The sequence below is a fragment of the Microcebus murinus genome, chromosome 6, assembly GCF_040939455.1.
Source record: "Microcebus murinus isolate Inina chromosome 6, M.murinus_Inina_mat1.0, whole genome shotgun sequence".
Taxonomy (NCBI): domain Eukaryota; kingdom Metazoa; phylum Chordata; class Mammalia; order Primates; family Cheirogaleidae; genus Microcebus; species Microcebus murinus.
The window spans coordinates 110,525,232-110,549,545 of NC_134109.1; the positions used below are offsets into that span (position 1 = coordinate 110,525,232).

At 37.7% G+C, this 24,314-nt stretch overlaps 2 protein-coding genes across 5 annotated transcripts in view; one reads left to right on the plus strand and one right to left on the minus strand.

Moving 5' to 3' along the window:
* The window catches only part of HMG20A (high mobility group 20A), a 72,758-nt gene extending 49,060 nt beyond the window's left edge, over positions 1-23,698 (minus strand). Inside the window, exon 1 of the mRNA XM_012735390.3 lies at positions 23,167-23,698. The gene's annotated coding sequence lies outside the window, so the exon portion shown is untranslated. The remainder of the gene's footprint in view (positions 1-23,166) is intronic.
* A 67-nt stretch (positions 23,699-23,765) lies between these two features.
* Positions 23,766-24,314, plus strand: part of PEAK1 (pseudopodium enriched atypical kinase 1) — a 285,583-nt gene continuing 285,034 nt past the window's right edge. For all 4 annotated transcript variants that reach the window (XR_012919812.1, XM_020286098.2, XM_020286100.2 and 1 more), the window contains exon 1: positions 23,766-24,098. The gene's annotated coding sequence lies outside the window, so the exon portion shown is untranslated. The remainder of the gene's footprint in view (positions 24,099-24,314) is intronic.

The following is a 24,314-nucleotide window of genomic DNA, read 5'->3' on the forward strand; positions in this document are numbered from 1 at the left end:
ACTCTATTCCTAGTAATATATCCTAGAGAAATGAGTGCATATGCTCCACAAAAGACATGTATGACAATATTCATAGCAGCTTTGTTAATAACAGCCTCAAAGTGGAACCAACACATGTGTCTATGAACTGTGGCATGGATATATTATGATACATTCCTACTATGAAATCAGTGGAATACGATGCAGATTGAACTACCGCTATATGAAACATGGATGAATCTCAAAGATATAATGATGAGCAAAAGAAGCCAGATCCACAAGAGTAAATACTCTATGAATCCATTTATATGAAGTTTAATAACAAGTAAAACAATTTCTATAGTGATAGAAACCAGAATAGTGGTTATCTCTGGTGGAGTGAGAGAGAGTACTGACTGGAGAGCTTCCTAAAGCAATGGGAATATTCACAGGTGCATATATATATATGTATATATATATATTCATTGATCCATACAATGAATTTGTGGATTCTTGTACTTTACTGTATGTACAACAGTTAACAAAAGTTAAAAGAAAAGATAGACACATTGGTTTAGATAAGAGTTTCAAGACCAGAAGGCATCACAAAGGTCACTGGGTCTAAATACACGTCCAGGGCTAGCTCAGCCCCCAACCTGAATGTCTCTCTTAGGCATGTCTACTCCCACTGCTGAATAGCTCTGATAATTAGAAAGTTTTTATTTATGATGAACTCCAAAACCTATGCCAAAGAGCTTCCATCCTTGGGTTCTCATTCTACCTCTTGGGGACATATAAAACAAGTGTGCTCCCTCTTTGATATATATCCCCTTGATTATTCTAAGACTTATCTCATGACTGCTGATACTTCTTTCAGCTCTAAAAATTCTAGGATTCTATATTTTTATTAGTCCATGTTTCTTTCATAGCCCTCTTTCTCTCAGGGGTCCTCAAACTTTTTAGACAGGGGGCCAGTTCACTGTCCCTCAGACCGTTGGAGAGTGTGCACCGTGGGTCCCGGACGAGTCTGCTGCTAAGGAGAACAGGCAGCGGTGGCAAGGCACTAAGGCTGCTAAGGAGGACAGGCAGCAGTGCAAGGCACTAAGGCTGCTAAGGAGGACAGGCAGCGGTGGCAAGGCACTAAGGCTGCTAAGGAGGACAGGCAGCGTAGGGCTGGATAAATGTGCGAGGTGGCCTGCTTGAAGCCCACCCGTAGTTTGAGGATGTCTGCTCTGCATCTTTGCTGAACTTTACTCTTTCGACAGAAGTATTCAAAAGTTTGCTTTTCAACCTGAGTAGATAACCAACTTATAGAGTTTGATTCAAAATATGAATTTTAAATGCCAATATTTACAGTATATAGCAGGCCACATCTGTATGCTTAAGAAAGCAGGAAGAGAAATCTCTCAATGCTTCCTACATCAGAATTCCTCATGAAAGATATGAGGAAGTGCAAGTAGCTCACTTGCATTTGGAAAATGCTTATCCTTACATGTTTAGATTGAGAAGATGAGAAAGGTATTTCTTAGACAAAAAATAAGTCAAGTAAAATGGTTACTTTGACCTATACAATGGGAATAAGGATGAATATTGAAAGCACTAGTTATGCCTAAAGCAACAGATCAAAATGGACACCATGAGCAAATAGAAAAACATTTCCCTAACCTCAAAGAGCCAAGTGAAGAATTCACAGAATTGCGTTATTTTTAAGGCATTCAAAAATCTCTCCAGAGTCAAAGTGTAGGAGATAAAAGCAAAAGCTGAGCTGTGTGAGATGTTTTTCATACAGACGATATATGTTTGAGTAGTACTCTGGCCTTATCTTTAAAAAGTCAAATCCTAACTGTTTAACCATACTATCATTTCCTATCTACGACTGCCTTTTTACTGCTACAACCTCATATTTTTATTGTTTTGCTCTTTATTGCACAGACTAGATCAATAACCGAGACAGAATTAACCAAGGATTATCTACAGGTAGATTATCTGCAGTATGAATTATACAAAGTAAACCTTGATTCCAAATATGAAATATATTCATTTCATGACTCTGGGGAAATTTTGAGGCAGAATATATACTAAGAATGAGGAGGAAAATTTACTTATGGTAGTGACTTACTGTAATCTGAGGAAGGATTTTTATGCCATAAAACATAAAAATTCTATGGAGTTGGCATACAAATATGGACTTACAAAATGTCTGAAGACAATGAAGGTCATACATCAGACTGAACCAGGGAAATTCTACATACAGCTTGAGAGTCTCATCAATAATACTAAACTGAACCACACACTATTCAATGGTGCACTGATTACAAAGTAGAAACTAGATATGAGAGTATATACTACCCAGTTTATATAGTATTTGATATCAAAGTATCAAACTTTTCTCAATTCCCTCAGAGTTACTGGCCCTCTCTGGTTAGTCATTTTACTATTGGCAGTTAAACTCTAGTATGAGAAAATCTTATTACTTTGTGTTATAATTTCTTGTGTACATAACTGTCTTCCCCATAGGCCATCATGCTCTGAATACCATTCTAGCTTTTTCAAGGACTTTGGTTCTCTTGCTATCATTTTAACCTCTTTTGCATCAATGACTATTCCTTTTTCTTTCAGATGTAAACATACTCTGGTTCTAAAAAAGAACAAAAACAAACAAAACTCATTTAAAAACCCTCTGTTAATTTATATCTTCCTTCTAGCAATGGCTCATTCACTTACCTTTTGTTTTACAACCAACCTACTTGAAAGATTATTCTAGGTATTGCTGCTACTCACTCAGTCTGAACCTACAGTAATCTGGTTTCTATCCCTAACTCACTCTACTGACTGTACTCACATACCAATAACCTACATTGCTAATTTCAATGGACATTTTAAATCAATTTTCACCCTATATGGTTTCTAATAGGCATGTGATGTTGCAAATGACTCTTTTCTTCTTCTTTTTTTTTTTTTTTGAGACAGAGTCTCACTCTGTTGCCGGGGCTAGAGTGCCATGGCATCAGCCTAGCTCACAGCAACCTCAAACTCCTGGGCTCAAGCAATCCTACTGCCTCAGCCTCCTGAGTAGCTGGGACTACAGGCATGCACAACCATGCCCGGCTCATTTTTTCTATATATTTTTAGTTGGCCAATTAATTTCTTTCTATTTTTTAGTACAGATGGGGTCTCGCTCTTGCTCAGGCTGGTCTCAAACTCCTGAGCTCAAGCAATCCTCCCGCCTCGGCCTCCCAGAGTGCTAGGATTACAGGCGTGAGCCACCAAGCCCGGCCTCTTTTCTTCTTCAAACTCTTCTGCCACTGCTTCCTATATAACACACTCTTATTTTTCTCCTATTTATTTAGCCATTCCTTTAGTCTTTGGTCCTCTTCTTGCTCTACATGTTTTCCTACTGATCTCAGTCAATGTTTCAACATTATACTGAGAGCTAAACCCACCTCTTCTAAATTCTAGGCCTGTATCTCAAATGGCTAAGAGGGTATCTTCCTTTGGTGTGCCACAGGCAACTGACACTTAACACATGTAAAACTGAATCCATAATCTTTTCCTCAAAATCTATTCCATTTCCCATGTTCTGTATGTCACTTAAGGGTGATATACCGTGTCACTCAGGCTAAAACCATTCCCATCACATTCAATCCCTTACCAAGCCCAATGATTCTGTCCCTTCTTCTAAGTTCTAAGACATTATTATTATCTCAATTAAAGCATTTTCTTGCCCTGATTATTCTAATAGCCCTGTACTCAACCTGCCTGTCTCCAATCTGCTTCCACACAGCTGCCAGTGATCTTTCTAAAATACAAATCTAATTATGCACGTCATTTCTTGTTTAAAATCATTCAAAGGGCTACCTACTGCCTGTAGATGATATTTATTTTTAAACTTCTCTATGCTTTTAAGTATAAATATTATGCTTGTTTTGCATGTTTTAACTTTAAATGTTTTACAGTAAGGATATTATTTTATCATTAGAATAAACAATAAAACTTGGTTTCATAATAGTGAATGACCACCCATTTAAAAAATTTTTTTTTGTTGTTTTTTGTTTTCCCCACATCCCTGAAAAGTTCAGAGCACAATGACCACCCTTAAACGAATTCTGGGATCAGAAAAAGGAATTTTTGTTTTTTGGAGACAGTGTTGTCACCCAGGGTAGAGTGCAGTGGCACCATCATAGCTCACAACAACCTCAAACTCCTAGGTTCAAGGGATCCTCCTGCCTCAGCCTCCTAAGTAGCTAGGACTAGAGGCGCCTCCACCATGCCCAGCTACTTTTTTCCTATTTTTTGGTAGAGATGGGGTCTCATTGTTGCTCAGGCTGAAAACAAAATCTTAACATGTTTAAATGAAACAGAATATAAAAAGCTTCTGTTGGGTGTATACCTAGGAACAATATACTGAAAACAACTAAATGTTTTTCTCACACTCCATTCACATTTTTGGTACCCTCTATTTGTTCTTGCATGAAATATCTTATAAATTTACCTCTTGGGGGAATATGATCCAGCTGGCTTGCTAATGAGACTATATATATATATATATATATATATATATATATATATATACACACACACGCTGACGTAAGTATAGAAAGATTGTAAAAAATGCATCTACTCTTTGCCAACGATGTTGCTGTTATATAAAACTAGGAAAACAAGAGAAGACACATAATTCTTTTTTTTTTTTTTTTTTTGAGACAGAGTCTCGCTTGTTGCCCAGGCTATAGTGAGTGCCGTGGCGTCAGCCTAGCTCACAGCAACCTCAAACTCCTGGGCTCAAGTAATCCTTCTGCCTCAGCCTCCCAAGTAGCTGGGACTACAGGCATGTGCCACCATGCCCGGCTAATTTTTATATATATATATTCGTTGGCCAATTAATTTCTTTCTATTGATAGTAGAGATGGGGTCTCGCTCTTGCTCAGGCTGGTTTCAAACTCCTGACCTCGAGCAATCTGCCCGCCTCGGCCTCCCAGAGTGCTAGGATTACAGGCGTGAGCCACTGCGCCCGGCCGACACATAATTCTTAATAAGGCTGAAAGCTAGCAAGATATAGTTGACCCAAGTCTTTCTTGGCACAATAAATGAATATGTATACTATCCTCAGTATCATGTATTGCTACAGAAAGATTCTAATTTAAACATCAGGGAGAAGAATTCTGTCAGTTAGAATTTTGCAAGTAGTTTGTTTCACCAGAAAATAAATTGCTAGCAGCTGAAAATGTCTTTCTGACAAAATAAAGCTGCTCTTTCCCCTTTTAAGTAATAAACATAAAAACCACTTCATCACACTTATTTAATATTGTCCCTAAACTGGCAACTAGCTTGAGAAGACTTTTTACATATGGCAGAGTTCTCTGCACTTAAACCTCCCTTACCCTCTCTATAACCAAGATGTACCATATTTGTATAGCACTACAGAAAGAACTTCAGTATTCCCTATATTCTTTCACTGACTCTAGAGTCAGTGATCTATATTTCAAAAACCCAAAGAAAGAGCCTGCAGTAGCAACCAGAGGATTATGAAATTTAGGAACTTAGTCATACCCAGAAGCAGACATTTATAAACTCTTATGAGCTCTCAGTTTTATTGACCTAAGAACAGTTATGAAACTCCAGTAAATCTGCAAGTATAAATAAATAAATGAAGCTTTAAAAATTATTTCACTCAGAGAGAATAACAAATTTGCTAAAGTTAGAATAAATAATAACTTAGCCTTTTCTAAGAATTCAAAATTTTCATTCTTCTTGTTCCTGTCCCCCTTCCCCATCAGGGTCCCAAGCCTGCCAATATGCATGTAAATATTCAGCATGTTTTCTCAGTTTATAGCAAGTTTCTAAGTATGGTATCTAGACTTTAGAAATAAATAAGAATACCTCATTTACTATACATTAAGAGAAATGATAAATCTCTAAAATATTTCCCCTTAAAATTTATCTGATCAAAAATGGGTAGTAAACAGGCACTTTTTCATGGGTTTTGAGAAATGCTAGTAGCCTAAAAGTTGTTTCAAATTGTTGGACTTATAATTTTCTACGAAACATACAATTAAGCATCTCTTTTTACTAAAATCAGCTTAAAAAACAATAATTTAATTAAGAACTAGGTCTAAGATGAAGAAAGCAAACACAAGCTATCTAAAAACATGCAGAGTATCTTCTAATATCAAATCATAATAGATCTATATATCTTATAAAACATTTATGAGTACATTAATATTGTGAAATGTGGTCATTTTTTGCACTATTCTGATTAAAAGACATGTCATATACTTACTATGGTAGCATTGTGGCATATTTATGTGACTAAAATTATCAAGCAAATGCAAGTAGACTACCTTTCCTTTGTAAGGCCCTTATTTTTCTTTTCTTTCTTTTTTTTTTTTTTAGACAGAGTCTCACTCTGTTACCCAGGGTAGAGTGCCATGGTGTCAGCCTAGCTCACAGCAACCTCAAACTCTTGGGCTCAAGCGATCCTCCTGCTTCAGCCTCCCTAGTAGCTGGGACTACAGGCATGTGCCACCATGCCCAGCTCATTTTTTCTATATATTTTTAGTTGGCCAATTAATTTCTATTTTTAGTGAGACAGGGTCTCACTCTTGCTCAGGCTGGTCGAACTCCTGACCTTGAGCAATCCGCCCGCCTCGGCCTCCCAGAGTGCTAGGATTACAGGTGTGAGCCACCGCGCCAGCCCCTAATTTTTCTTTTTAATTGCAATTGTAGAAAAAAAGACAAGTTGTTTAGCCAAGACTGCTCCTGAGAACTCTTTGCCTCTACTTTTCAAGAGTTCCAATCTAAGAAATGTGGGCAGGTGCATTACTCTGTGGATACTTAAATAGAATCTGCACACACTATCAAGTTAGCTTAGCACTGAGAAGAATGGCTAATTATCAAAAACTGTCTCCACGCATTACAATGATTACTTGGTACCTTTCTCAGAGAGCCATTTGAAGAAATAAAAGACCAAAGCAGAGGAAACAAGCAACCCCTTCATGATGAGGGTACTGCACACATCTATGTAATGGTTCCTGACCTACACTTTACCTAGGGTAGCATGATAGATTTTCTTATTTATCATATATTTTCTAAATATAATATGTGCCAGGTATACGGTAAAGACACCAGCATTACAATGGTGAACAAACTGTCTGTGCTCTCATGAAAAATTACAGTTTAGGTTGAAAGACATTGAGCCACCATACCTAATTTTTCTATTTTTAGTAGAGATGGGATCTCGCTCTTGCTGAGGCTGGTTTCAAACTCCTGAGCTCAAGCAATCCTCCAACTGCGGCCTCCCAGAGTGCTAGGATTACAGGTGTGAGCCGCCGCACCTGCCCCCATGTTGAAATTAATGTAGCATTACAACAAATCCTGTTTTCTGATAATGAAAGTCTTTGAACTTTGTTATTCTTCAACATTGTCTTGACTACCTTTTCATGTCCATGTGAATTTTATTATCAACTTGTTAGTCTTTCCTTCCACCATATATACAAATCTAGGATTTTTATTAGCATTTCATTTAATCTACAGATCAATTAGGTAAGAAGTGACATCTTTACAATATTGAGTCTTCCAATCTATGACTATAGATTATCAGATCTTATTTCTCTTAATGTTTTATAGTTTTCTGTCTAAAGGTCTTGTAAGTCTTAATTTGATTTTTTTTACTCTATTGTAACTGGCATCATTTTATAAATTTCACTAATTTTCTTGTTGTTTGCCTATATGTATATAATTAATTTTGTATACTGATCTTGCATCAAGGGCTTGTTAAGTTTGTTTATTAATTCTAATAGTTTGTCTATAGATCCTTCTAGCATTCCTACATTCCCAAGTAATACATTTAGGTTCATGAAAAAGAATGGCCTGTAAATGGCCAGGTTTTGACATGAAGGTTTAGCTAAGCTCATAAAAAAAGTTGTATTCTATGGAATACTCTGAGGAAGACTGGGGTTATTTTTTCTTTAAGCATTTGTAAGAATTTACTGGTGAAGTCATCTAAGCTTGGTTTTCTTTGTAGAAAAATTTTAAATAATGAATTCAATTTATTTAACAGACAAAAACGGTATTCAGATATTCTACTTCTTCATATGCCAATTGTGGTAAAATGTGTTAACAATTTGTCCCTTTCATTTAAAATATCAAATTTATCTGCATAAGATTGTTCATAATATCCTCTTACCTTTTTAACATCTATAGAATCTGTAAAGAAATGTCCCTTTTTCATTCCTGATATTGGTCATTTATGCTGTCTTTTTTTTCTTGATCAGTATTACTAAAAGTCTATGCATTTTATTAATCTTTTCAAAGAATAAACTTTTGGCTTTATTTATATTTTCTACTGTACATTTGTTTTGTTTTATGAATTTTTACTTTTTATTATTTCCTTTTTTCTACTTATTTGGGGTTTAATATGCTGTTCTTTTCCTAATTGAGATAGATATTTAGGTCACTGATTTTTTTACTTTTTTCTTTTCTAATATATGCATTTATAGCTTTAATTGATTCACACATATTTTGCTAAGGTATATTTTCATTATCATTTCATTATAAATGTGCTCTAATTTCCACTGTAATTTCTAGGTTGGCAATTCCTTCCTTCCTTTCTTTCTCTCTTTCTCTTTCTCTCTCTCTCTCTTCTCTCTCTCCCCCCCTCTCTCTCTCTCTCTCTCTCCCCCTTTCTTCTTCTTTTTTTTTTTTTTTTGAGACAGGGTCGTGTTCTGTTGCCTGGGCTAGAATGCAGTGGCATCATCATAGTTCACTGCAACCTCAAACTCCTGGGTTTAAGCTATCCTCCTGCCTCAGCCTCCCGACTAGCTCAGACTGCAGGCGTGTGTCACAATGCCTGCCTAATTTTTCTATTTTTTGTGGAGACAGGGTCTTACTCTTGCTTAGGCTGCAGTTATTTTCTTTAAGCACTTTAAAGGTTGTATTCCCTGAGAATACATCCAAAAGAAATGAATCAGTATGCTGAAGGGCTACCTGCACTCCCATGTTCTCTGCAGCCAAGAAATAGAATCAACCTTAGTGTCCACTAATGGATTAATGACTACAGAAAATGTGTTATACACACACAATGGAATACTATTCAGCTTAAAAAAAGGAAGAAAATCCTGGCATTTGCAACAAAATGAATCAACCTGGAGGATATTATGTTAAGTGAAATAAGGCAGGCACCAAGGGAAAAGTACTGCATGATCGCACTTTTATGCGGACTTTAAAAAAGCTGAACTCATGGAAGTACAGGGTAGAATAGTGGTTACCAGGGGCTAGGCTGGGGTTGGGGACGAGTTGGTCAAAGGTTACAAAATTTCATTTAGATAGAAGGAATAAGTCCAAGAGCTCTATTGTACCACATTGTGATGATAGTTAATAATAATATATTGTATTCTTGAAAATTGCTAAGAGAATAGATGTTTTCTTGACAAAGAAAATAAGTATGTGAGGTAATACAGATGTAATTAGCTTGATTTAGCCATTCCACGATTAATACATATTTCAAAACATCATACTGTGCATGACAAATATATACAATTTTTGTCAATTAAAAAAAAACTCTAGGTAAAAGGGAAAAAAAACCTTTGCATTCTATTGTTTCCTGGCCCCCATTATTTTGTTAAGAAGTCAGATGTCAGTCTTTTTTTTTTTTTTTTTTTGAGACAGAGTCTTGCGCTGTTGCCCTGCAGTGGTGTCACCATAGCTCACTGCAACCTCAAACTCCTGGGCTCAAGTGATTCTCCTGCCTCAGCCTCCCATGTAGCTGGGACTACAGGTGTGCACCAGGACACTTGGCTAATTTTTCTATTTTTAGTAGAGACAGGGTCTTGCTCTTGCACTCCTGAGCTTAAATAATCCTCCTCCTTGGCCTCCCAATAGTGGTAGGATTACAGGCTTGAGCCACTGTGCCCAGCCTCAGATGTTAGTCTTGTTATTGCTCCTTTGAAGATGGTATGTTTTTTCCGCTGGCTACTTTAAGCAGTTTTACTATGAAGTGCCTAAGCATGGTACTCCTTGCATTTACTCTGCTTGAGGTTTCTTGCACTTTTCAAATGCATAGTTTGTTATCTTTCACCATCGTTGTTTTGGAAAATTCTCAATCACTATTTCTTCAAATATTTCGTTTCCTAATTTTCTCTTTTTCAATTACATGTATGCTAAACTCTTTCATCATTTCCCCTATGTTTCTGTAATAGTGTAATATTGCTGCTATAAAAAGTTAGCTAAAACTATTCGCTTAAAGCAATATAAATTTTCTTATATTGTGGGACCTTGTGTAGCAAATATCTTGAGGGGAAAATAAGTTTAAAAAATGGTTTCTTGGTGCCGTCCTTCTGTTTAGGATCTTGGCCCCTTAAGTCTTGGTTACCTGGGGAATCCCTTAACTCCAATTTTTGTCTACCCAGCTCCATGAAAGTAATGGCTTCTCTGCTTTCAGCAGAGACCCTCTGCTAAGTTTCCCAGCCTTTTGTCATGCTCTAAGAATTAGCAAATTCTTGGAGGGGAAAAGAGAAGCACAGAACATCAGCCCACGTCTTTGATGTTCCTTTGGTCACATGATTTTGGTTTCTTAAGTCCTGGCTGCCTCAGTAGGTCTATGATACCTTCACTTTTCTATTCTTTTCTTTTTAAATCTGGCCTTTCATGTTTTCAACAAAAGCATTAGTTTGCAGCAACCTAGTCTCTCAAGAGTCAGAAGTGGAAGCCCCAGTTCGGGTTCTGAAGCAAAAGTCTACTGCTTATTAACTGAGTGACTCTGGCAAGTTTTCTTAACCCAGGTATTTAAACATTCTGAGTTTCAATTTTCTCTTATTTAAAATGAAAATACTATCTCAAAAAATTATTGTGAGGATGTGAAGATTAAGTGAGATACACCTGTAAGACATCTAATAAAAACACTTATTGAGGGCTTACTATGTGCCAAGCACTTTATAGAGATTTAATAATTTAGTGTAGATAAAATTATTATCCCCCATTTCCTTTCCAGATCACATACTAGTGAGTGATAAAGCTAGGATTTGCCTCTAGAGAACTATTTTTTAAAATAACTACTCAATAATACTGTTTCTATAATATTGCTTTAGTATTGTTCTTAACACCACTAAGTGGTCAATAAATGTCAGTTATTAATATACAGAAAATATAAGTGCTTCAAAAATATACACTAATCACATCAGGTTGTCAATTTTGTTTTCTTCTGATTTATGTTTCTCCTTTTCATTTTTGCAAAAACATTCTTATAACATCTTTCAATGTATTTTAAAAGAAGCTATTGTGAAAAATTAATGTTTAATAGCCTACTGAGTAGATAGGTAATAATTTGCTTAAGCATCATTCTACTGTTGAATATTTAGAAGGTTTCAATTTTTTAGACAGTATTGATATAAGTGATATTAACATTTTGTGCCTTTAACTATTTTTCTTATTTGAAGTATTTTCTCAGAATAAAGTCCTATAAGTGGAATTATTGGCTCAAGAGCACGAACATTTTATTACTATTGATATAACAGCTATTTTGTTTCCTCAAACAGTTCTAGTAATTATGATGCCACCAGTAACTCTCTGTTTCTCTTACCAGCAAAAAAATGAAAGGTGTCAAGAGAATAGGAATTAAAGCTATGAACTATAGGAATAAAGGATGTGTGGAGATGGGAAAGAAAAAGGAGATATGAATTTTGAGGCTGGAAAAGACAAAACGGAGTAGCTGGATACTATTTCTTGTGAAGCAGGGGTATTACTTTCACTTAATGGGGAAGAGACAGAAGAGTAGGACTAGATTTGTTGAAAATTCAAATGCATAAATACAAATACATTTAGTAATATGATATATGAACCTTTACTATTGTTGTCTTAAGATAAATTATCTTTTCATAGCATTTTAATCATAAAAAATTATACATATAAATTATAAAACAACCACATAGATTGTTGTTTTTATTTAGTTCAATTAAGTTAGTAAAATGTACTAGAAAGCAGGAGGCCTATGTTTCAGTGCCCATTCTGTCACTTCTTTGGTGTGTAATCTTGGGTCTTGAGTGCCTTATCTATATAAATAAGGATCATATTTTACCTGACTAAAGTCAGAATTAGAACATGGCATCTCTTGTTTTATATTCCTGATATTAAATTTCTTTTGTGAGTATATACTATATTTGAATACAAATGAAGGACTCTCCCTTCTTTTGCTATCACATGCTATGCTTTCAATACCTTATCTTGTTATGAATATCTTGTTAGGAATCTTGTTATCATGTCAGACTTGAAGTAACAATTTTAACAGGTTACTTTGTGGGATTTTCTTAGGGCCAAACCATTTGCCCTTTTCACAATCAGAAATCTCACAGTATATACCCAAACTCTTCTGCCACTGCCTTCTGCCACTGCCTTCCTCCTCCTAGTTTGTTCCCATCATAGATTTTGGGGTAGTATGATCAACAAAAACAGAGAAGGCCTTGAAAATGAGCGTAACTCCACCAACACCTTCCTCTCTTTGTCTATGTACTACAGCCTCCTCAGTAAACAAATAAAACAAACATTTCTGCTAACTGCTTGATTATGTACATAGGTATGTCAGTGCCTGATTGACCAAGTTCCATTTCAGATTTCTTTTCCAATTTCCATTATCTCTTAGTAAATTTTAGTATGATACTGAGAGATCATGCAGTATAAGAATGATCATTGGTCTGAGAAAATCTGCATTCAAATCCTACTTCTATCACTTACTGGTCAAGTGATTTGGGGCAAATGACAATCTCTCCAAGCCTCAATTTTCTCCTATGCAAAATGCCAAATTATTAGAATTAAGACGACCTGTCAAAGTGCTTAGCATAATACTAAATAAATGTTAGTCAAATGGTAATTGGAATCATGACTAAGTGTGGTTTCAATGTATTATAAATATCCTTTATAAAATAAGGCAAGCACCACTGAATAAAAATATTTTTTGAGCTGACTGAAATTAGAGGATGGTTTCATTTCTAGGCTCCTTAAAAATCCATATCATTTAAAGAAGCCATTTCAGATAGGGGAGCAAATATAGAGGCTCTGAATTCCTTCATGTTTCAACATATAGAAACACCATATTAAAAGCAGGAAAAAGTGAATAATTTTATGCCTATTGAGGTAGTCAAAAATTTTTGCTGGTAAAATTGTGGTGAAAACAACACCCTCATATATTGCTGGTGTCATCAAAAATTAGTACAGCCTTTTAGGGAAATATAGCTATTGTATCAAGAACTATAAAATGCCCATACTCCTGGAAACATTAATGCCACTCATGAGACTTTAAGCAAATAATTGAAATAAGGAAAATAGCTATAATTTTATTTAATAGTTCCTGGTCCTCAAATATTTCTTCAAATGAATACCTTTATTTGACTGACTTCTTCACATCACCGCCCTTGGTTCCTTCCCATTAAGATTTATCTATCTTCATTATCTGCAGATAGTTTTAGAATCAAATTCTGGTATCTTTGTTTAGTCTCTGTTCTCCCACCTTTCCAGTAACTTCATGTTGGTTGCTCTTATACTACCTACCTTATGATACTTTCACCCTCTAAACTCAGTTGACCTTCACATACAAACTCTTGGACCATATATCACATCCTTGACGTAAGAAATCTGAAGCTTCCTTCAAGATCCTAAGATGTGTTTCTCCTTTGTTAACACCTCTGTAGTCTAACCATTCACCTCACTGCCCACTATATTAGGACAAAAGATAACCAGAAGCTATCCTCCCATCCATCCTTACCTGATCCTTAACATTTCTTTAGCCCTGTACCTAGCAGCTTATATTTCCCTCTAGGACAGAGGTGGGGAACCTGCGGCCTTAAGCCCACACATGGCCTTCTAGGTCCTTGAGTGCAGCCTTTTGACTGAATCCAGTTTTACAGAACAAATCCTTTAATCTTTATTAATACATTTTTGTTCATCTTTTATATTTTTATTTATTTTTAAAATGAATATATTTGAAATACCAAAGAATAAAATAAGTTTCAGTTAATAATCCTCCCCGATTGGCTGGCACAATTAGAGCATTAGCAAGCCACAGGGGCTAAATTGACAGCTGCTACGCTCATGATTCAGTTCTAACTTCCCCCACCTGACTGGCGCCACCACCATACAAGGCTGGTTGGCCAGAGTTTATGGGGGTCAAGTACGCTAGTCTGTTATCATCAGCTTTTGACAATGGTGCGCCGTGTTTCTGTTTGAAGTGAATTTGTGAATAGTTGCACAGCCCAACAGTATTTTTTAATTCTGTCTGCTTAGTACCCCATGTCAAAGAAGACCAAGAGAATGCTGAAGGAAGAAACCAGACTTTTTAATGAGAATTGGAATTTGTAATATTATCTTGTTTCTGTTAAAGATAAGATGATTTGCTTGCTTTGTGATACTGAAAAATCAACATTAAAGAAATTCAACGCTCATCAGCATTATAACACTCATAATGACCACAAGTATTTTAAGTTAGAGGGAAAGACACAAAAGATTGTATTGTAGAAATTAAAAGATGAAAAGCAAAAGCAAAGATAATTCTTTCAAGCAGCAATAAGACCTGAATATAATGCCACTGAAGCAACTTATAAAGTAGCCTATATACTAAAGAAATTGTGAAAGAATGCATGCTCGAAGTTGTAGGATGCTTAGACCCTAATAACATTTCAAAGTACAAATCACTACCTCTTTCAAGGAATACCATAACTGATCAGCAGCATGAATTAGCCTTCAGCCTAACAGAACAACTTCATGTAACAGTCCAAAAAGAAAATATATATTATATAATTGCTTTGGATGAATCAACTGATACTACTGACTCAGTGCAGGTTTTATACCTCATTCAGTTCATAATAACAGATTTTCTTTGCTACGAAGAGTTACTCGCTTTGGGCACTCTTGTGAATGGAACACAGGGAATAGATATCTTTAATAACTTTGAAGATAATTAATAAATATCATGAAGTTGGACTGAATTTGGTAAATTTAGGAAGTGTTATGTACAGACGATGCACCTTCTGTGACAGGAAAACATGAAGGTTTATTGCACAGATATTAATTTTAAAAAGTATTAACAGATCCAGATGTTCTCATTTCTCTTCATTGTGGTCTTATGTCAGCAGAATCTCTGTCCTAAAGCTATTAAGTGACACTTTGCAACACGTTGTATTATTAACTATATCTGTGTAAATGCAACACAGCATTGTCAGTTTTGTAACATGTTAAAGTTGAACCATAAGATATTTAGTGTGGATTTGCTGTATTATTCTAGGTGTTAGCCAAAATTTTATCTCTGCGAGAACAGATAGCTAAATTTTATGAAGATTCAGCAATGTGATATAACAGATTCAGCAATGTGATTTTTTTTTTTTTTTTTGAGACAGAGTCTTGCTTTGTTGCCTAGGCTAGAGTGAGTGCCGTGGCATCAGCCTAGCTCACAGCAACCTCAAACTCCTGGGCTCAAGCGATCCTTCTGTCTCAGCCTCCCAAGTAGCTGGGACTACAGGCATGCGCCACCATGCCCGGCTAATTTTTTCTATATATATTAGTTGGCCAATTAATTTCTTTCTATTTATAGTAGAGACGGGGTCTCGCTCAGGCTGGTTTTGAACTCCTGACCTTGAGCAATCTGCCCACCTCGGCCTCCCAGAGAGCTAGGATTACAGGCGTGAGCCACCGCGCCCGGCCCAGCAATGTGATTTATTGAAAGAAGATTTCTATACGAATGAATGCAGCATTTCTGTGTGATATCATGTCAAACCAAAATGATCTGAATATTTCTTTGCAAGGTAAAACTAAGTCTATAAATGACATGTAGCAAAAAAATCCAAGCATTTTGAAAAAAGCTCTCTTTTCTCAAAGCACTTCTTCAAAAGGAAATTTCGGATGAACATTTTCCCCAGTTAGTAAAGGTCACTGATGAGCAGGATAATATATGTGAATCATTTGAAGAATAAGCAGCTGTTATAGACCTATTTTTTTTTTTTTTTTTTTTTTTGACACAGAGTCTCACTCTGTTGCCCAGGCTAGAGTGCTGTGGCATCAGCACAACCTCAAACTCCTGGGCTCAAGCAATCCTTCTGCCTCAGCCTCTTGAGTGGCTGGGGCTACAGGCATATGCCATCATGCCCGGCTAATTTTTTCTATATATATTTTTAGTTGTCTAGATAATTTCTTTCCATTTTTAGTAGAGACCAGGTCTCACTCTTGCTCAGGCTGATTTCGAACTCCTGACCTCGAGCAATTCACTAGGCCTTCCAGAGTGCTAGGATTACAGGCGTGAGCCACCACACCCAGCCTGTTATAGACCTATTAATTGGAAAATACAGTGAAAGGTTCACTGACTTTGAGAATCATGACATAACACTCAAATTAGCATTTCAGCCTCACCTAGTTGATATCCTCAAGGCAACTAAAGAACTACAGATGGAATTGACTGAGCTCTTAGTAGATGATATTTTAAAAGTCATTGTTTGATGCTAAGAAAGATCAAACTGAAATATGGAAAAATGCAGTAGAATACCCATGCCTTCAGCAACCTGAAAAGTTCAACCACTTATTGCTATAAACCTACATTCTCCTACCTAACCCAAATCAAGATGCCCTTAAGGTCACAAAATGACTGATACTCTTCTAGAGAATAGTTTTCATTTTTTTGAAATTAAGTACGTAGTAGTTAGATTTTTACAAAATAATGTATTTTTAAGTATACCTAATTGAAATTTCTTGTATTCTGCCTTATTTGATTATAGCGAAATTAATGTAGCCTTCCAACATGAAAAGATTTCCCACCTCTGCTCTAGGATCTGAGAATTATCACTTCCTTGCTTTCACATCTCTTGCTTCTCTTCTAGGCCCATCCAAAATTCTCCATTCTTCAGGTCTAAGTATTTTTCTCTCTTACCTTTTAGATATAACTCACATATCATAAAACTTACCCATTTAGTACGCAATTCAGGGTTTTCAGTACAGTTGATCCCTTGAACAACATGGGTTTGAATTCCACAGGCCCAATTATAGGCAGATTTTCTTCTGCTTCCACTACTCATAAGACAACAAGACCAACCCCCTCTTTTCCTCTTCTTTTTCAGCCTCCTCAATGTGAAGATGATGAGGATGAAAACTTTTATGATGATCCACTTCCACTTAATAAATAGTAAATGTATTTTCTCTTCCTTATGATTTTCTTAATAACATTTTTTTCTCTAGCTTAATTTATGGTAAGAATAAGAGTATATAGTATATATAACAGATAAAATATGTGTTAATTGACTGTTTATGTTATCGGTAAGGGTTCTAGTCAACAGTAGGCTATTAGTAGTTAAGTTTCTGGGGAGTCAAATGTGATACATGGATTTTTAACTGCATGAGGTCCACACTTCTAACCCCTACACTGTTCAAAGGTCAACTATATTAATATATAAAGCATTTTAGTAAACAATGTGGTATAACCACCACTATTACACAATTCTAGCATACTTTCATCTACCAAAAGAAACCCTATACCCATTAGCAGTCAGTCCCCATGCCCATTCACTAATATACTTACTGCCTCTATGGATTTGCCTATTCTAGACATTTCATATAAATGAAACCTCATAGTATGTAGCCTTTTATGTTTGGCTTCTTTCACTTTAGCATGATGTTTCTAAGGTCCATCCACTTATAGCATGTATCTTTGCTCTTTTTTTTTTGATACAAAATAATATTCTATCATATGGCTACATCATATTTTGTTTATTCATTCATCAATTGATCAACATTTGAGTTTGTTTCTATTTTTTGCATATTACGAATAATGCTAATAGAAACCTTTCTGCATATAAGTTATTGTATGAGTACATTTTCAGTTCTCTTGGGTTTATAACTAGGAGTGGAAATAAAAATTAAGTGTCCAAATACTTGAAATCAAAACCTATTTGGTTTCTGAGTTCAGGTAGCAGGGGATAGCTCTCCATAATGCACACAATTCTATGATGACCTCCCCACCCCACTCCCGCTCAAACACCTACAGTCTTCAGAGTCTACATGTTAGTCACAATTTATTTTTTTCCAGTTAAAGTGAGGGCAGGGGCCAGTTCTCATAGCTCTGATCATACAATAGGTTTTTAATATATGCTTATCTGACACTTTAAGATGTTCACAACTGACAGAATGGTGACTTATTATTTGCTCTTTCATTCTACAGATATTTAAGTATCTATTGTATACTGGCCACTGTATTTGATCCTGGGCATAAACAGTGGACAAAAATTATTGGTTAGTTTCATCATACTCCAAGTACTGTTCAACTCCACAAATATTTACTGAATACCTATTATGTGAATGGCATCGTGCCAGGTATGACAACAGACACAGAGAAGGATAACATAGCCTCTTATGGGAGGACATAAACTCCACATCAGTGGTCCCCAAACCCCAGGCCACAGCCTGTACCTGGTTGTGCATCATTGCCTGAGCTTCACCCTCCGGCCCCCATCCATGGTAAAACTGTCTTCCACGAAACTTAGGAACTGGGCTGCACAGCAGGAGATGAGCGGCTGGCAAGCCAGTGAAACTTCAAAGCTTCATCTGTATTTACAGCCACTCCCCACTGCTCTCCCATCACGGCCTGAGCTCCACCCCCACCCTTCCACTCTTATCTGTGGAAAAATTGTCTTCCATGAAACTGGTGCCAAAAAGGTTGGGGGACTGCTGCTTTACATACAATAACAACAACAACAGGAACACTGGATATTAAATGCCATTAAGAAAGGTACAAAATGCTCCAGAGGGTTAGTGGATAGAGCATATATGGTTTGGGAAAGTGGACAAAGAAGAGGAAAGACATCACAAAATAAGTCTTAAAGATGGCATTTTTGGCCAGGCTCAGTGGTTCACACCTGTAATTCTAGCACTCTGTGAGGCTGAAGAGGGAGGATCACTTGAGCTCAGGAGTCAAAAACCAGCCTGAGCAAGAGTGCGGCCCCCTCTCTACCAAAAATAGGAAAAATTAGCTGGGCGTGATGGCACGTGCCTGTAGTCCTAGCTATTCAGGAGGCTGAGGCAGGAGGATTGCTTAAGACCAGGAGTTTGAGGTTGCAATGAGCTATGATGAAGCCACTGCACTCTACCTAGGGTAATAGAGCAAGACTGTCTCCAAAAAATAAAAAAATTTAAAAAAGTAGGTGGCATTTTGATAGGTGAGGATGCTTAGGAAAAGATAAAGTGTTTTAGGCAGAGGATAACATGAGCAAAAATGGAAAGCCTGAGTATAGCACAGAATTTTTTTTCAGAGACCACTGCACTTGAAACATGTAATGTATAATGACAGTTATGATTATAGCATGAAGGGTCTTCAGTATTAGGCTAAGTATTTAACTAGGTTTAGGAGAGTGAGTTCAAAGTCTCCTTATAGCAATTCAAATTACTTTAGTGATACCTTAATCTTTTCTTGAAACTTTTCTATTATGTATATTTTCTAAAGGAATCATGGAAATTAGTGATTTCTCCTTCCCACAAGGAACAAAAAATAAAATCTTGAACACTAAGTAAGCATGCTGATGGTGGAGAAGGCAGAATCTCAATGAGCCTAGCACTGTATCCTATACTTTGGGGAATACATAAGGCTTAAAACAAACTTGTGGGCAAATCGTAATAGTCAGAATAGCTGGAACAAGATTAGGGGTAAAATCATAGCATTTATTAAGCTCCTAGCACCAGGCACTAGGCCAAGAGATTTACATATAGTATCCTTGTTCCACCAAAGAACCCCATTTAGAATTAGGGAAACTGAAGCTCAGAGAGGTCAAGTAAATTGCTCAAAGTTAATAGGCTAGTAAGGTCAGCTAGTAATATGTAGAGACCAGTTTTGAATCCAGGCCTGTCTAATCTCCTGTTTTTCCCATATTTTACTTTTACTTGTTTTTACAGTTCTAAGGAAGCTAGAATGGTAGGATCATGATGCATGTGTCAATGAAAGGGGCTGAATATTTAATATACGGGCTTGTCTGGGCTGGAAAAAAATTAAGCTGAAACATTCAAATATGGCCTTACAATGGCTTAAGAGATCGAGACCAAGCCAGATCAAGTTTACAGCTGCTGTTTTTTTTTTTTTTTTTTTTTTTTTTTAAATAGACAGGGTCTTACTCTGTCACCCAGGCTGGAGTGCAATGGTGAGATCATAGTTCACCATATCCTCAAATGCCTGGGCTTTAAGTGATCCTTCTGCCTCAGGCTTTTGGGTAGCTGAGACTAAGGTGCACACCACCATGCCTGGCTAATTTTTTTTATAGAGATGGGTCTTGTTATACTGCCCAGGCTGGTCTTGAACTCAACTCCTGACCTCAAGCGATCCTTCCACTTTGGCCTCCCATAATGTTGTGATTACAGGCATGAGCCACTGTTCCTGGCCCTAGGGCTTCTTCTTGATTCAGTTTGAACAATGATCATAACATAGATCTACTTTAGGAATATCAAGGGAGCAAAATTGCAGTTTTAATTTGTAACCTAGAGAGTAAACTTCAAGAGAATATGGACATTTGTTTGTAATCATTGTATTTGAAGTCCTGAGAACAGTGATGGGCACATGCTAGACACTCTAAACTTTTGTTGAAATAATGAAAAGTTATGTAAGAGGTATTCTCATTTTAATATCCTTGAAGGCTCTGAAATAAAGACAGTAGAGCAATAAATTTATAAACCATTCAAGTAGTTAGGATACTTTCTTTAACCCTCAACCCCAAGGAAACAATAACAACAAAAAAACTACCACCAAAACAACAAACAAAACAGTATTAAAACATTAGCATGATTTTACAAAGGTAGATGAAAGAATGAAAAGATGCTTTTGCATTATTTATATCATCTCTGTGGATACTCAAATTTCAATGAGATGGAATCCAGAATTTTGACCTAGTGTTTTAATATTTCAAACTGCTGTAAGCAGTGTATCCAATGACTACTTTTGGAAAAAAGCTGCTGAAAAGGCAAGACAAAAGTACTAATCCAAGTACTCTAAAAAAAAATTTATTACAGCTGGTTAGTAATGGAATGAAATCCTCAAATTGATTAACTCAAAGAGTAACAGAGTATACTTACAAAAGTATTTTTCTAATTTTGATACTATGTTTCTATTAGAACTCACCTTTGCATGTCTTTATAACTGCAAAAAGGGTATTAAGAAAAAAACACCCCGGAAGACAGCAAGCCACTCCACAGAAACTTTTAAAAAGAATAAAAACAAGTTCCATGGACTTTCCCTTTCTATTCATCACAAGCTTTTCTAATATTTCTTCTTTGATAGGACCAATGAATAACTGTCACTTATCACAAAACATCTTCTTTCAGATATGTACTTAATATATTGCTTTCTTCTACACAGATGTTTTTTCAAGCTGCTCAAGTCTTTTCAGCTACAGCAATTTTTAAAATTTCTATTATACTGCATTTCTTACATGGAATATCATAAAGACCAATTTAATAAACTCCTTTGTTTTCCAAAGACAATTTCCAAAAGGCAGTACTACTGTATCTCAATCAATATCTTAACATCATTTTCTTTTTTTTCATTTAGTTCTACAATCTTTCCATTCTTCAATAATTCCTAATACTATAGTTTGTCAGGTGACCATAGCCCATTTTCTTCCATATTACATTAAAATAGAAGATAGTGAATATTTTCTTTCACCAATTAATACTTACTTGAGGCAGTCTACATATCCCTCATGTTCTATTAATAACAACACAGACATTTTTGTCTTGCCTTTTCAGTCAACTACTGCAGCAATTTTGTGGTCTTTCAAAAGATAACTCATAATTAATTTTAGGGTCTTACACTAATTTTAAAAAAAATGCCTACAGAAGGTTAAAACATATTTTTTTTCTTTAGTGCAACATTTGGTTTAAAACAGATTTTCTAATGAACTCTAAACCAAACAGCTTCTTGAACTAGAACTAAAATAAGTGCAGATTTGGAGGCTAAATTATGTAATAACCCAAAAGGAAAAAATACACAGACTTTATTATTTTAAAAATTCTTGAAAGACATTAGTTTTAGGTTCACTTGATAGATATCCTAAAATTATTAAAATGGTTAAGATTTCACAAAATAAGCTCCAAATAGAGTGGTTCCTACAGCACACAGACCTCTCCCCCCAAGTAACGTGTTACTGCATTGCCAATAGAAGATAAGGAATCAAAATTGTAGAGTTTTTATTACCAGCTCACATATAGTTTCTTATACAAAAATGAAAACACAGGAAAACAGAACGTTCTTTCTTATTTTCAGTCCTTTGTGAGCCAGTTTTTTACTGTACTTAAATCTGAGCTGAGTCTCATACCCCTTGCACCATGCTTTAAACCCACTAAGAACAGATACTATTTTTAAATCAGTGCTGAATTTAATTACCAAAAGGGAAAAACGTACCTAAATACAACTTTCACAAATGCTACATGTAAGATACACGTAGGAATTTTTAAGGCTTGAGGAAGTTGTTTTGAGGCCCAGGACAAAACTTGTAGCCCCAAATCAATGGGTCTAAGAATTTAGGGTACCAGTTATATCAGGTAAGGTAACATCAAATTTGAGTACTTCAGTATGATACTTTCACTCTGATATGATAAAAATGCCCCATAATTTATGTAAAATATTCAGGCCTCTAATAAACCACCTCCTTACCTGAGTGCCTGTTGCATGTCAAGGCAGAGAACATTATACCTCACTCAGTCAAGGTTGGACTTGAGAAGGGGGACAATTCATGAGTCACAACAAAATATGTCATCATGTGGAGATGAGTAGAGAATTTTAACAATGGGGTTCGAATTCTTTGAAGAAAGCATGAAATAAAATTTTGTTGGGGAGGAAATTTTCCACCTTACAAGTGGAAATTCACATAAATTGACTGGAGGCTAGTGATGAGCACAACTTAGTGGAATAGCCTAACTCTTCCGAGAAAACACAGTCCCAAAGCTGTAAGATGCGATCTCTAAGAATGGTACCAAGCACCACCTTTTCAAGCACTGGAAGCGGTTTGGACACCCCCAAACCATCCCCTTCCCCTTCTACAGGAAGTGAGTATGTTTCCCCCTCCCCCCCAACCGGAAGTGAGGCGCCCCCATTCAGTCGGCCTCAAACCTAGACAAACCAGTTAACAGCAGCAGCGAAAGAGGGATGATCTTCGAGGGGTGAAGGGCATCCCGACCGTGGCCGCCCCCAAGCTCGCCTTGCTTACTGACCTGCGGATGACAGGGGCAGGCAGGGCCCGGGCCTAAAGCAAGCCCCCTGCACAGAGGACAATTCCCTCAGCCCCGCTCAATCGCCTGCGCTCCGGGCTCGTCGTCTCACAGCTTGACAGAAATTCCTCCGCAGCACTTCATTTTCATGTCCTTTCTTTCTCTTTACCCAGTCGCTTAGCCACTTTCCCATAGGTAACTTCTCTCACCGCAGTAACACTGAAGGTTGTTCCGTTGTGGAGAAGAATAAAATATTATTCCCAGTACCTTCAGGAAAATGAAGGGATTACTTTGTCCCAATGCGGCGAAGGACTACGTGATTACGCGAAGGGAGACTTATTTTCGTGGAGGTTTCTGGGAGATGTAGTTTTCTTTTTCGCTGCTAACGCCCGCAGAAAGAGGCAGGACTTAAATTGGTAATTACTATACATTGGTGTCCTTGAAAATACGTATTCCGCTTTCGACGACGGCTCGACACCCAAGTAGGCCAAGACAGCCTTGCCCTTTTCCTCCTGCGTTTAGGCAAGCTCCCATTTCCCTCCCGCGGGCCTGGTCGCCCCGCCCCTCAATCAATCAGGCGCCCTCTAGGTCTCGTCTTCTGGGGGTGGGAGCGCGGAGAGGCGGGGCCTCGTGCGACTCCTCCCGCGGGACGGAGAGAGGCGTGGGAAGGGGCCGAGGGCTCGTGCGCGCGCGCGCGCGTGCTCTCTCGTCCGGGAGCGCGGCGGCCGGTGCGCGCGCGGAGGGGCGGCGCGCGGGGCTGGGAGGAGGCGGGCAGGCTGGTGGGCCGGGCGGGCCGCCGGCCGGGAGCGCTTGGTGGACTTGGCGGCGGCGAGTAGTTAGTTGTTGTTAGTCAGTGTCAGTTGCTCGGCGGCGGTCACCAGGAAGGGGACAGGACAAGCGGCGGTGGTCACCGCGGCGGCGCGGGCGCCCCTCAGGTAACAGGGGCACGGCTGCCGCGTCCCCTCCATTCCCTTCTCCTCTCGCGCGGGGTTGTGGGACCGGGGTCGCCGCGGGGCGAGCGCGCTGACCCGGGGAATCCCGGCGGGGCGGCGGCGCGCCGGGGCCGGGCGGCCGGTGCGTCCTGCTCTGCGCCGGCTCTCGTGCCGGCCACCCGCGCGACCCGCCCGCGCCGCGCGCCGGACGCGCCCCCC